Here is a 14,612-nt window from a genome sequence, read left to right as displayed (position 1 = left end):
TTTAAATTTATATATATATGTGTGTGTATGTATGTATGTATATATGTATGTGTGTGTATTTATATATATATAGATATACACATGCATATGTTTTATATATGTGTGTGTGTATGCGATATGATAAATACGACTGCCAGAAGGAATATATTCGCATAACACAGAATCTCATGATAACTGTTCTAAGAAGCAACGTAAGCAAGGATTCAGCAATATAAATTTTTTCTTCTCTTCTTTCTCTCTGAAAGGCCTAACGCAACAGACAGCCAGACAGACAGGCGGACAAACAAAAGCCGTTCACGCCACGCAACAAATCAGCCGAGATGGCTTATCGTGACTGATAGATCACGCACGGACACAATTATTACTCTTTCTGCCTTTCCTCTCGCCCGCCGTTCCTTCATTTGTCATTCCTTTAAGGTAGTGTATGGTCCTGAGACCTGTTCGATCGGTCGTGCGGGTTAAAAAAAAATATATAGAAATAAAAACTTTCTGTCGTCAGTCTATGTCTGTCCGTCACCAGCGTCGTCGTCTCCCCGTGACGCGCTCTGTCACCCATCACATATATATATATATATATATATATATATATATATATATATATATATATATATATATATATATATATATATATATACAACGTGCGTGCGTGCTTGCGTCAACCCATAGAACTAAAAAGATAGTTAAAGTGCATTCAAAACAAATTATTTGACTTCCTCCTCATAAACCTAATCAGTAAATGTTCATTATTCTCGTTCGCCTCTTGAACTGCTCAGAAATACAATTTCATCGGTTTCTGCAATTTCTCTTCTTTGTGTGGTCAGCAACTTCATCCCAAACGTCAGTGCTTGAAAACTTGCAACAGACCTTTCATCAGGAGTCTTGTGTAAGGGGCAAGTGGGTCACCTGGAGGCCCGAGATCCAACCGGGAGCTTTGAGATTACTGATTGCGCTTTAGAAATATTCTTGATTTGCTCCAGAGGACTAGATCTTTTCAAATGCAAGTTGCTCCAAAAGAATTATTATTATTATTATTATTATTATTATTATTATTATTATTATTATTATTATTATATTTCATGCGTGCTCGTATTCATGATGAAATTAAAAAAAAAAAGAATTATTGTCTTGACGAGGTTGATGGCGCCCCAACGCTGCTGTAGTTTGCACGGTCGATACGAAAGTGTACGAACCTACGTTCCAGACACTCCACGTTTCACACCGGGGCGGACAAACAATCTCCACTCTGCTTTTATTATTATAGATAGTTAATATTATAGATAGATAAGTGTAAACTTTCGAGAGCAGAGTGCTAATAAATGGAAACAGAGAAATACCGAGTTTACCAAGTTACTTATTACATAACAGGATGGGCATTTTGATCAAACATCGCTAATATGGCAAGAAACAAATATTATTTGAGATATCAGACACTCAATGATTGGGAAGCTGTCAGCCCAACAGAACTATAGTGATAAATGGCGCTTCTTATCACCTCTTCTGTCACCCATTTTTCTTTTAAATTTATATTTATTTTTTTTTTCTTTAAAGGAATGATCTGAGTCTACTGAAAGTTTGTTTACCTTCAGGTTGCTTGTGAAGTCCCAAAGCCAGTGCTCCCTTGTTGATGACTTTTCAGGTAAGGAAATATCATCTTTATTATTCATATTACTTTTTTTTTAATTTCATTCCTCTTTGTATTAGATATATATATATATATATATATATATATATATATATATATATATATATATATATATATATATATATATATATATATATACATATATATATATTATATGTGTGTATATATATTATATTATACTGTATACATGCACACACACACAACATACACGCACACATATATGTGTAAATATGTATATATATTATACACACACACATACTGTATATATATTATATATATATATATATGTGTGGGTATTGTACATTAAAATGTTTAAAGAAAGACATGTACACTTTTATAAAGAATTGTTGAGATTTAATGCCAGAACTTTCATAAAAGGTGTTCTCATTCATGAAAGAATGTACCTGAGCCGATAATCTTAATTCTATAAATACCTCGAAAATATTTTCTTAAATTAACGGTATATCAGGAAGTTCAACAAACATGAGAAGTTTAGGTAGGCAGTTTCCTCAAAGGTGTGAGACAGCATTTAAGGGCAGTGCAAACCCGTCCGTGGAAGACGTCTTGAATTTATTCATCGAACGAAGAATCATACGAAGAAATTCCGACCTCCGCAGTAGGAATCGAACCTGCCTTCCTTCCATCAGAACGAGACCACGGTGCTCTTCTCCCGCGCCCTTAGTTGGGGAAGTTCGGGCGACTCTGTTATGCACTTGAGATTTACGGGGCTGTGTCTGAATGGCCCGCGTGAGCCGGCGGAGTTGACTCGGTGTTGCCCAGGGCGTAACCGGGTGTGTTGTAGTATTGGGGAGACACCGGCCTGCATGGTGGGTATTTGGGCATGTGTGGTTGAATTTAGGGGGCGGGGTGCTGGGTCGTTAAGGGAGTAAGGGAGGCTATTGAGTTACTTGGCTTGAGATGAGTCAGAGAGGAGGACTGGAAAGAGAGAGAGAGAGAGAGAGAGAAATGAAGAGAAAGAGAGAGAGGTGGGAGTTAGCCTTGGCCTTATGGTATTTCACGTAAGCTCTGAAGATTTAGCTTGGCACGGGGCATGGGGCTGAGGCCTCGGGGGCGGGGGGTGGGAGGGGGAGACCAAAGTAGGATTGCAATGATGGGAGAGGGCATGGGATACAAGAGGGGATAAAGGAGGTGGGTGGGGGAGGTGAAAGGAAGACCCCACCGCAACGTATACGAGTACCGTGGAACAGGTTAATTATCCTAATGCGAACTCAATGAGCATGGTGAATCAGAGAGGAGGAGGGGGGGAGGAGGAGGAGGAGGGGAATTAAATCTGCCATTTTTTAAGAGTCAGAAGGGAGGGGTCGGCCTTGAGCGAGCGCTGGGGAGGGGAGACTGGTTGCGAGGAAAGGTAGGTCCCACGTAAACAATGCACCGATCGTTGCACAAACTCGCATGCACTGCCGCCATCACCCTTATGCAACGCGAGCGCCCACCTGATTCTCGAAAAGCATCAAAATAGGCCTTTTTTGGAGGCGATTCGCCTCTTCTGCGCCTCAGACGAGACGTGTGTCGTGAAAAACATTCTCTCGCCTCGTTTTAATTTGATGTTGCAATGCGCTTTCTTGGTCGTTCATGAAAGGTGATTTTTTCGCCTGATTTTGTGAGAACAGTGTAGATTCAAACTTTAGAGTTTGCTATGACAAGATGCATATACAGTATGTATATATATATATATATATATATATATATATATATATATATATATATATATATATATATATATATATATATATATTATATATATGTATTTATATATATACATATATATATATATTATGTATATATATACACATACCCGTATACTGCATATGAATATATTTCTTGTTACTTGAGCTTTAATGTTACATAGAATAATGTTAATTAATTACGAAAGGTTTTAACAAATGTTGTCTCAAGAAGAACAAAGATTAAAAAGTTAGTGCTTGATATGAACACTCTCTCTCTCTCTCTCTCTCTCTCTCTCTCTCTCTCTCTCTCTCTCTCTCTCTCTCTCTCTCTCTCTCTCTCTCTCTCTACAGGCTTCCATCATCCGCCTTAAGCTTAGAAAACACTCAGAATTTTTTCCACCATCAGTTTTAAGCTTAGAACGCACCATCAATCACCTCACGGCTAGCAGTGGAACATTATTAGTCACCAGCGACCAACCGAAGGTCTTCTGGGATCAAACGTTTGATATGAAATCGTTCCCAGAGACTTTCTCCTTCTCCTTTTTCGGTCAGACAACAAATGGAAACATTCGGCCCCTGATCATCCGTAAGGGAGACTCTTTTCAAGGAGACTTTTTTGAGGGAGACTCTTTCAAAGGGAGACTCTTTCCTGAAGTCACCTCCGTCCAGTCTTCGAAACTCGCTCGACTTCGTGAAAGCGTTGGGTGAAAGTGGCGTTTGCTAATGATGGAAATATATTAATGAATTCGCTGGTGTCTCGCGTGGGGTCGATTTCGATTGCCTTGAGAGAGAGAGAGAGAGAGAGAGAGAGAGAGAAATTGGGAACAAAACACTTTAGTTACTGATGGTGTATAAGGATAAAAGGATGTTTCAATATGCTCAATTTGTAATTATATATATATATATATATATATATATATATATATATATATATATATATATATATATATATATATATATATATATATAAAATATAAAGAAAGAGAAAAAGAGAGAGAGTTTGAGAATGTGTTTGTGTGTGTGTGAACAAATGAACTTTAGTTACTGTTGTGTGTATAACGATATAAGGACGTTTGAATGTATTGAATTTGTGATATGTATATATATACGTATATTTATGAATATAAAAATATTTAAAAGAATTAATTTTTGTCACATACACGGTGAAATTTCTTTTGTACTCAAACGTGAGCCGAGCGCTGCCCCAAAAACATTTCTGCACAAAATCCTGCTGTATAAAGAGGATTGTAATTTTTATTCCGCTTGTCTGCAGCCACCCTCTGTAAAATAAAATTGATTATTTGTGAAGTTGTAAACATACACAACATTGTGTTTCATTGTCTGCGTTTTATGAAGATCATAGTTTATTATGATCTTAACAACGGTACTGCTGGATATATGCAGCTGTTAGATATTTAACTCTACGGACATTGCACATACTATTTAACTTCATTGTCGTTCGTTAATTTTGCAGGAGTAATTTCATCGTTGGCTGGTGTTGTTTCTCAAGATTTGCTAGACATTTAAGCTGTGCCTATAACAATCTCTTATACGTAAAGTTATTATAAACAACCTTGAATCTTTTCCATCTTTTTCATGCGTAGTAGGCTGTTGGGGATTCCGATGTATTTCCAAATTGTTTCTCATTTTTATTTATTTATTTTTAGCTATGTATGTTACATAATAGCATTTAGACACAGAAGTTACTTGTCAAAACGTTATCACAGTTCTAAGAGTATTCCTCCATATTTCCCTATTTTTTTGTGTAAACTTAACAATACCCTTGTTTTCTTTTTTACAATTACAAATGTTTTACAAGAATATTTCAAAATGAGTTTCTTGACTATTAAATCAGAAAGATATTGTTTCCTCCCTTTACTTTCGTTACTCACTCCAATCCATCGAAATCAAGCGCCTGTTATCAGCTGAAAACGGAAAGAACTTTTACAATAATCAAGGTATAGACGTTGGGCGCTTTTCCGCTATTTCCAGTGATACTGTATGCTTGCGAGTGCGTGTGTTTGTGCTTGTGATAATAGTCACATTTCAAATACATGCTCTTTATGTTTACTTTCATCATTCGCCCCGTAGCGGGGTAGCGCCTTCAAGTCACCTCCCTTGGTGCACTGTAGGCATTACTTTGCAGCCTCCCTTCGGCTCCTAGCTGCAGCCCCTTTCATTTCTTTTGCTGTGCCTCCGTTCATATGGCCTTTCTTCCATCTTACTTTCCACCCTTTCCTGTCAGTTGTTTCATTAGGTTTTCATTGTGTTACGCCCTTATAGCCTTTTCACTCTGTTCCCCCTTCCAGCGCAAATGGCCTTTGGCCTAAGTTTTATATTCACTTCCATTCCATTCCGTCATTCGTTCTACAATATAACTGATATTCTATAACTGATAGTTTTCAATTACTTCATTTTAAAAACGAGTAGAATCTGCTTCGACGACTTTTTTTTTTTGCCTTTATTAGGCACTTGTTTTTCTTTGATATTTGTCTTTGGTTCTTCTTTTTTATTTCAAACTGGATTGTCCGTCACACTTGGTATATAGTAGTAAAGTAGATTTTTCGGTTAGTAACGAGTATAATGTAAAATTGCACTGCGTTATTATTATTATTATTTTCAGATGAACCTTTCTTAAATGGAACAAAAGTTATTATTATTTATTATTATTATTATTATTTATTATTATTATTATTATTATTATTATTATTGGAACAATTATTATTATTATTATTATTATTATTCAAATATACCTAAAAGAGTTAAATGGAACAAGCTAACGTTATTATTATTATTATTATTATTATTATTATTATTATTATTATTATTATTATTATTATTATTATTATTATTATTATTATTATTCAGACGAACCTTAAATGGAACAAGCCCACGGGGGCCATTGACATGAAATGCAAGCTTCCAAAGAATATGGTTTCATTAGAAGGAAGTAACAGAAGGTAATGGGAAATACAGAAAGAAGAGATCACTTACTAAAAAAGAATAATTAACCATCAGGACCTAAGGAACCTACATGGAGACACCTAAAGGAAATCTAATTAAATCTATCCATCCATCTATCTGTCTATCTATCTATCTATCTATCTGTCTATCCATCTCTCGCTTTGTCTCTCTTTTCCTGTCTGCCGTTGCGATAATCTTCACTGTAATTGTGTAAGTTTAGACGTAAAAGATGAAATAAGTTAAAGAAAATGGAATGTTTTGTCGATTCGAAGGGAAATTGCTATAACGATTTCAGTAGCCCACTCGTATGACTACTAATACTAATACTAATATTTATACTAATACTTATACTAATACATATACTAATACATATACAAAAGTACGCTGTCGTCCCGACGATAAATGACGAGAGGAATTGCAATTGCAAAGTCAATTTTGTGCTGTTCACTAAATTACGAAACTTAAAATAACTCTCATTGTGGATTTATTACTACAACTGTCTCCAAATGAATTAATATAAGACTGAGTGAATGATTTCAATACTGGTATTGTGACACTAGTGTTATGACAAAGAATATTCATCCAATTAAATCCGAACGAAATATTAAGTTTGCATAAGCCACCAGCGTGCCTGAATCATTTTTGATATTTTCTCTTATGTTTTCATGATCTCCTGAATGTCCTAAAGTAAGAAGAAGAAGAAGAAGAAGAAGAAGAAGAAGGAGGTGAAAGAAAGAAAAGACCTTGAGAAACACAAAAATGGAAATGGATCCGATGTAGGAGTGAGTGTTAGGTAATTTCCTTGCTGGGGTTTAAAAGTCTTGTCCGGCCCCTCCTGAGCCTGTCCTTGTCCTTCGCATCACATTGTGTCTGGAAAAAAGCGCCTGCGCGCCGCGCTGCGCTTTCTTTCCTAAAGTTAACTCTTGTGTTTTCCATTCTCCGAAGGATGCGCATCCAAGCGAAGACGAGGAAGAGACAAGGGCATAAAAAATAACGAAGATTTTTAGGTCTTTCCAATCATTACTGAGGGTTCTTTGCAGCTTCCCTTCTGCTCCTAGCTGCAACCCCTTTCATTCTTTTTACTGTCCCTCCGTTCTCATTCTCTTTCATCCGTACTCCCCACCTTCTCCTGATAATGGTTCCATAGTGCAACTGAGAGGTTTTTCCCTCCCGTTGCACCTTTCGAACCCTGTCTCCTCTCAATTTCCCTCTCAGCGCTGAATGACCTCAGAGGTCCCAGCTCTTGGTCCTTTGCCTACATTTTATATTGTATTCCATTGGATTCCATCTAATCCAGATTGGTTTGCAATGGAAGTCACTTCTGACAGGACAACGAACCATCCCGTCGACAAAAGGATGGTCCATCCACTCTGACATACAAGGAGAAGGAAGTGATGTTCTCACGGCTAGGTTAATAGATGGAGCCTCCTTTTGACATCATCTGCGTTTCAACCGAACCTATTTATCCTCCAGCGAAAACGAGGAGAGCGTCAGTCATCGGGATGATTAATATTGTCTGTCCGCCTTCGTATGTGCTGAGTAACGTCTTTTTTATCTGTCTTTTCAGATATTCGTTTTAGGTCTTTCTTAGCGCTTGCCTGATTACTCGAGGGAGTTTCGGCATTCGTATGCAGACACACACACACACACACACTAGGCTGGGAGATAGCGATTTGTGCTTGCGTCCTCAAAATCCATTTGTTGGAAGCACCCAGGATTACAATTGGCATGGGAGTAGCATTACTATCCAGAACGATGTGTGCATGTATATATATATATATATATATATATATATATATATATATATATATATATATATATATATATATATATATATATATATATATACTAGCTGACCAACCCAGCGCTGCCCGGGAGAACTCTAAATGACGACCAATAAACTCTCCCTCTCTCTCTCCAAGTCTCCCTCACTCTTTCCCTCTTTCTCCTCCCTGACATCCTCTCTGCCCTCTCTCTCTCTCGCACTTCCTTTCCACCCCCACTCTCTCTCTCTCTCTCTCTCTCTCTCTCTCTCTCTCTCTCTCTCTCTCTCTCTCTCTCTCTCTTAAAATGTCATAGAAATCCACTTTCTGAAAGTTGATAATAAAAAATAAAAACAAATGGGCAAACTGGCTAAACCCTAAGTTTGCATTGTCCACTCCAAATCTATAAGATTCTAAAGCCTGTTCTAATAGACGAAAGTGTGTGTGCATTTGTGCATTTGTGCGTGTACGTGCTTGTGCTTATTAATCTGCGATTGTGTAGGATGGTCGCTCGTGTTGCTAAGGTAAAGACTGCTACTACCCATCAAAGTCGTGGCGATTTGTAGTCACCTTTCACAGTGCGGTTAACCTTTCAGAAGTATCCAGTGATTTTTACAAACAGGCTGAGTTTTTGCTTTGTACTTCCGTTGCGGTGCTTTTATTTCTGCGTTTTACTTTCTGAGTGAGTTTTCAGTTTATTGAGATCTCTGTAAGCTTTCATACTCTGCTTTCTCTCTGAGTTTTTCATTACGTGCTTTTTTTTGGAGGGACATTCATACCTGTTTCTTTGTGAGAGTCTAATTTTTCACTCTCTTTTTCAGGGTTTATACTTTTTTGGAATTCACTTTCTCTAGTTTTTTTTTAACTTCATATGTAAGTTTTCGTTCGTCTTGTTCCCACTGATTTCTCTGTGAGAGTTTTTTTTTTATTTTCTCAGAGAAAGTTTTTCATTTCTTGACTTCGATGGCTTTCGCTCTTACTCTTTTTTTTCGTGGGCGTTTTCGTTTTTCTATTCGCGAGTTTTTCCTCTTTCCTTGTGAGTTTTTCGGTTCGGCATTAGCCATCGCGCTGCTGCGCATATCCACTTTGTAGTGAGATTATGAATCTTCGTGAATGTTTTGAAGCGCTGCAATGATTTCGGGTCAGCATTAATGTAGAAAAGAGGTGGAATAACAGTCGAAAATGAAGACTACCCACATCTCACGTTCAAGGAAAATGTGTCGATTTGCAAAACGTATGTTAAAAGCAACAGAAACAGCTAAGCATTCAGAGCAGAATATCATGAATTAGTTATCAGTTATTAGTCATTAGAAATTCCAATATGTTTTCGTGGCGAGGGCGGTGCCAGGCGATCAACTTTTTGACGCAACGTTTTACGGGTCAGTAATCTGTCACATCGGTATTTCGCAAAAGCTTTCAGCATGCACCATGGACGTTCAGATACCTGGCGCAGTTGCGCAAAAATTTTGAGCGCCTGGGGCGAGCCAATGGAACTAGAGTCGGGCAATTAAAGTAGATTTTTGAAAAATGTAAACAAAAGTCAACCAAAGTCACTGATGCACATTGCAGTTTTTTATGCCATTATTATTTTATTTATATTTATTTATTTATTTATTTATTTATTTATTTTATTTATTTATTTATTTATTTATTTATTTATTTATTTATTTATTTATTTATTTATTTATTTATTTATTTATTTATTTATTTATTTAGTTATTTATTCGAAAAGAAAGGCCTCTGTAACCTTATGCCTTTCAGTACCTTTGCAAGTAAACGAGACGTAAGTTCCCCAAAGTAAAAATGAGAATTAGCCAAGAATTCGTCACGTTTCGATCTGCTAAACCCACCCACGGCAGAAACGGCTTAGGCCCCCAGGTGAGACCAAGTCTTTCTTTTATATTCATATTTATGGTGAAGGTTATTCATATAGACCCCTTTATAAAAATTCAAGACAACCCGAGTCGTCTAAACGTGCAAATTTATTCGTCATTATCAAACAAAAGAGAAGCGACTTCCTACTTAAAGAGAGAGAGAGAGAGGTTAGCTCACAGCTCTTCTGTTGCTGTGTCGATCAAATTGAATAAGGAAATAAGGAAACGCTCCAAGGTGAAGATATTGTATATACCGTCCTTGACAGCGGCTTGACACGCGGTCCTCCCACGGCAGTGTAAACAAAGATTAGGGAGGATGTCCATCCGGTGCTTTTGCGCGCCACCCTTCCATGTACGGTGCGTCTGTGCTTTGCATAAGAATGACCACACATCGAGTCGAAGCAGTGCCGTGAAATCACGCTAACTGGCCATTTGCATGTTTGCAAGTAAGTGGTATGGTCATTCGCGCGAGCTCTCTCAACTGCAGGCGACAGAGAGACAGCAACCGCGAGTTCATGGCGCCCGCTATTTTTGTCGCTCGTTTTAAGAGCTCCTCTGTCAAACGTTATGTGGCAGGTCTCATTAGCTCCATTCGATATTGCAAAGGCCGCGTCTATAAGGAAGTCTCATTGTTGTGAGTTTAGGTATCGGTCTTCGTGTGGGCGTAACTGCGCAGGACATAATATCAAGTGGGTGGCTAATGTCTAGGGTTGTACTAGGACTCCCGCCATCTTTTAGAAGAAGAAGAAGAAGTTCAGTGCAGTCGCTTACAAAGATACGTATCATTCCCATTCGTCAGAGATGTTTCTCTCCAATGAAGAGCCTGCCTAGACAGATGTCTAAAACCAACCGAGTGTCTTAGGCATTCGTCACTGGCTCTCTCCGTGAGATTTGTCTACACTGAAGAAACATGCAAACAATTGGTCTAGTCAAAGCATTTACATAAATCGTGTGGGCGTCGTGAATGGGTGGCTGGTTCAGCATGCATGAATACAGGAACCACACCTCTTGCTGGATGATGGCATTCGTACATATATGTCTGTCTCTCGCAGACCGTTTTGACCTTCTACGGTCATCATTAGTTCAGGAATTAATGGGAAAGTTTGTACGCTTTCCATGTTGAGCAGATGGATCGTGAAGGAGGCTCGTTTGAAACAAGCTGATAGAGAGAGGGGGTCTCTGAAAATGTTTCTCAGTCTCTATCTTCCTGTCTTATCTGTTTGCAGACGCAATGATTATTATTATTATTATTATTATTATTATTATTATTATTATTATTATTATTATTATTATTATTTTCTTGAAAATTGAATGTTATAGGCAAACGCGCTGAAGTCAGTATTTACCTACAGAAGTTTGTGATTTTTGTGATCGTTACCTTGTGGCTTTAAACAGCACACTCTCGACTTGGTAAAACAAATCGCCTTTCGATAGAAAATATGTAAGATGTAACAAATACAGTACAATAAAGAACGTATTTTTAAAGTTTCAAAGATTTGTGGCCATAAAATTGCTAGTCCACTAAATTCCTTTAATCTGAAAGAAAAATTGCATTCATTGGTAATTTGTTAAGGGAATAATCCATGATAACATCAAATATTCTCCAGTTTATTTCCATCACCAAGGAATACACACGCGCGCACTCAAACGCAATTTCAGACTTTCTCGGGTTTGCGTTGAAGCTCGTTGATGAATGAAAAGGAAATACTGAAAAGAAAGGTCCCAGTATTATTGTAAATCCTGCAAATTTTGCAACATGAAAAATGTGAGTAGGACCTGGACTATTATTTTACTAGTTTCAAGTGACGCTTACAATAATTTTATTCTATTTTATTTTTTTTTTTACTGTGGAATCGAGTTTTCACGCAAATCAACCCTCTTATGATCGTACAGGACAGGAAAGGGTCATTACTGTATCCAGTTTCAGTGTCTTAACGACGCAATAAGACTTGGATACTACCGTGGTGATTAACAGCATTCCACGGGAGAATAAAATGACAGCAGTTGATCTTTCAGATATTATTTCCTCCTCGAAGGGGTCCACAGCCCATGTTATACAAGACGTAAATATAATACAAATATATACAAACTGATATATATACAATATAAAACTAACTAGACGGTATATTTGAAATAAGACCATGACCATATCCACATATCAAAGGAGACATACTTTGTAAATCAAAACGAATTGCTTTCAAAGCATGAAAAGTTTCCGTGTAAGAAAAACAAAGCACTTCATGAACCCAAGGTATTCCCTTCATGCCATCATCATTCTTCTGGGCGTCATCTAAGTAAATCTCCGCGCATTAATCGCGCATCGTTCGAGGACAGGGGGCGTGCGCACCTGCATCTTTTATCAAGATTTTTCCTAACTCTCCTTACATATATATACTTCCCAGGAGAAGAAGCATGGAGTTATTAGGTGCTAATATGAGCGCCAAGGTCGTCTTTTCACTGGGCGAGAAAAAAGAGATTTTCCACCAAAGGCGTTAAGCTCATCATTCATCGCTCGGTGCAAATGGTAAGCAATTGGACGCTCCGGGATCCTCCGCAAAAAAGAAGAAGAAGAAGGTAAGAGATTTATAGAGTCCCCGCCAGGGAGGTGTTTCGTTGAATACAGCAGGGGAGGTCACCTAGCCCTTCCATATTCATTGTTTAGAAGTCATGTAGGTAAATCAGTAAAAAAACCATGCATTTGTTTGTTAGCTCCTTTAATACTGTACTCTCAGATTAATAATTCGATCATGACACCCTTTTTTTTTTCGTAATGGGTATATTTAACGACGACTTAGGCTGCTAAATGATGAGCCTCCATTTTCTTTATTATTCCATTTATTTACGTAGTTATCTATTTATTTATTAGCATTTGTAATTAAATATGTGAGCATACTTGACTACTACATTCAATTATATAAGCACACACTCACATAATAATACATTCACTTGCACAGTCATTGTATATCTCCGTGCATATGTACATGCATATTTTTCGTTTGAATAGACCAGTTACGTTTAGCCATATCCCCTGCACTCTGAGTCTATAGTATTTTATTTTGTTTTAATTAACGAAATAAGTGACTTAGGAAATGGAATATACCCTCACATTCCAGTATTTCAATTTTTTTCTGGAATCACCTGGAAATTTAAAAGGACTAGGCGGACAAAGACACCATTACGTAAGAACATTTTTGCATCGTACGTAAATCTAAAGACCCGGTGTCTCCGAGGGCCCAGTAAAGCAAAACTGTTGTTTATCTGAGCGCCGGTGAAGAGAGAAGAGATTGATTTATGGTGACAACTCTGCGTTTCTCTCGTCGTTTGATCCGACTCAGAGTGAAAGAGGTTATATCATGCGTTCAGAGAAGGTCATTCTGAAGGTATCACTCTGACAACTTTTATGGGATCCCATTTTTATATATATTTACAGTAGCTCTCTCTCTCTCTCTCTCTCTCTCTCTCTCTCTCTCTCTCTCTCTCTCTCTCTCTCTCTCTCTCTCTCTCCTATGCAGCCTTAGCATATGACCACACCTGTGTTTTTGCGGTCAATTTCACTTTTAGCCACTTGCTCTCGTAAGCCTTGCTCATTGGTAAACATCCTGACCAGAGAATAACACGATCGAAATTCAATCACCCATTCTGTTAACTTTTTTTTTTTTTATCTTATCCTAAACGTCGTTAGTAAACCTGAAGTCCGCTAGTTGAAAGAAAGCCATCTGATTTCATTCAACATAAATCGAGAAGGATTTAAAAAAGGGAGTTTTGGTGGGAGAAGAGGGACTGGGGATTTTCTGTGGGTGTACTCTTCAGTGGATTTACTCTGTTAGGGACAAACGTCCTGGCAGGCCATCTACGTATGTATTAAATACACAATCACAGAATGCTGGCAGAAATTATCATACGTGAACGTGAAAAGGTCTTCAGTCCAGTCATTGTTTTCACTGCTGAAGGAAAAGGAACGTGCGCCATTTAGAAAAAAAAATAGACTGATTATTTTCGTTCTTTTCTTTGTCGAAAGAAATTTAGGAGCCAGATAGTGAGAAGCTAAAAAGAATTATTGTTCTTATTTTCAAGAAATATTCCGTAACTTATATGTGCGTGAAGAGGTCAATAAAACGAGTGTTGATATGGAAAATTACAAATAAAATATCAGTGAACAAACATAAACAAGCAACTAATATAGCTGAACAAACAACAATGAATGGTGCCTGCTTTAGTAAGAATACTACTGTAAAGCTCTACGTCTGATAAAAGGCTCTGCTTTATGCAAATTAGTAATCCTCTTCCAGTTTCCATGACGTTCTTGGAATCACGATGGACGTAAACAAAGAAAACTGACTAAATGTTTAAGCCAGGATTAGATTCATTCCTGCTTTCTGCTGATGTCTCCTGAATTCAGGCGTGTCGGATTTATTTTCTATTCCCTTGCATTTTATTAATCACCTTTGACTGTATTTGCTCTCTCTCTCTCTCTCTCTCTCTCTCTCTCTCTCTCTCTCTCTCTCTCTCTCTCTCTCTCTCTCTCTCTCTCTCTCTCTCTGTGCAGGCTGATTTTCCTTTGGAGCCCTTTTGGGTTTATAGTCTATTCACTTGCTTTAAATCTTCAAGTCTATTGACTTTCTTTAAATCTGGAGATTTAAACAAAGAAAAAAGAAAGAAACGAAGGAAATTTTTAAAAAAG

At 37.6% G+C, this 14,612-nt stretch overlaps 1 protein-coding gene across 3 annotated transcripts in view; it reads left to right on the top strand.

Annotated features, from left to right (window-relative positions):
- ENGase (Endo-beta-N-acetylglucosaminidase) overlaps positions 1-14,612 on the top strand; it is a 91,129-nt gene that overhangs the window by 48,520 nt on the left and 27,997 nt on the right. For 2 of the 3 annotated variants that reach the window (XM_067129755.1, XM_067129754.1), the window contains exon 1: positions 12,346-12,505. The gene's annotated coding sequence lies outside the window, so the exon portion shown is untranslated. Of the gene's footprint in view, positions 1-1,586; positions 1,637-12,345; positions 12,506-14,612 lie in introns of those variants that run through there. The other variant, XM_067129753.1, reaches the window with a different exon arrangement.

This window comes from Macrobrachium rosenbergii, chromosome 28, assembly GCF_040412425.1.
Source record: "Macrobrachium rosenbergii isolate ZJJX-2024 chromosome 28, ASM4041242v1, whole genome shotgun sequence".
Taxonomy (NCBI): domain Eukaryota; kingdom Metazoa; phylum Arthropoda; class Malacostraca; order Decapoda; family Palaemonidae; genus Macrobrachium; species Macrobrachium rosenbergii.
This window is presented reverse-complemented; position numbering and strand designations above follow the sequence as displayed.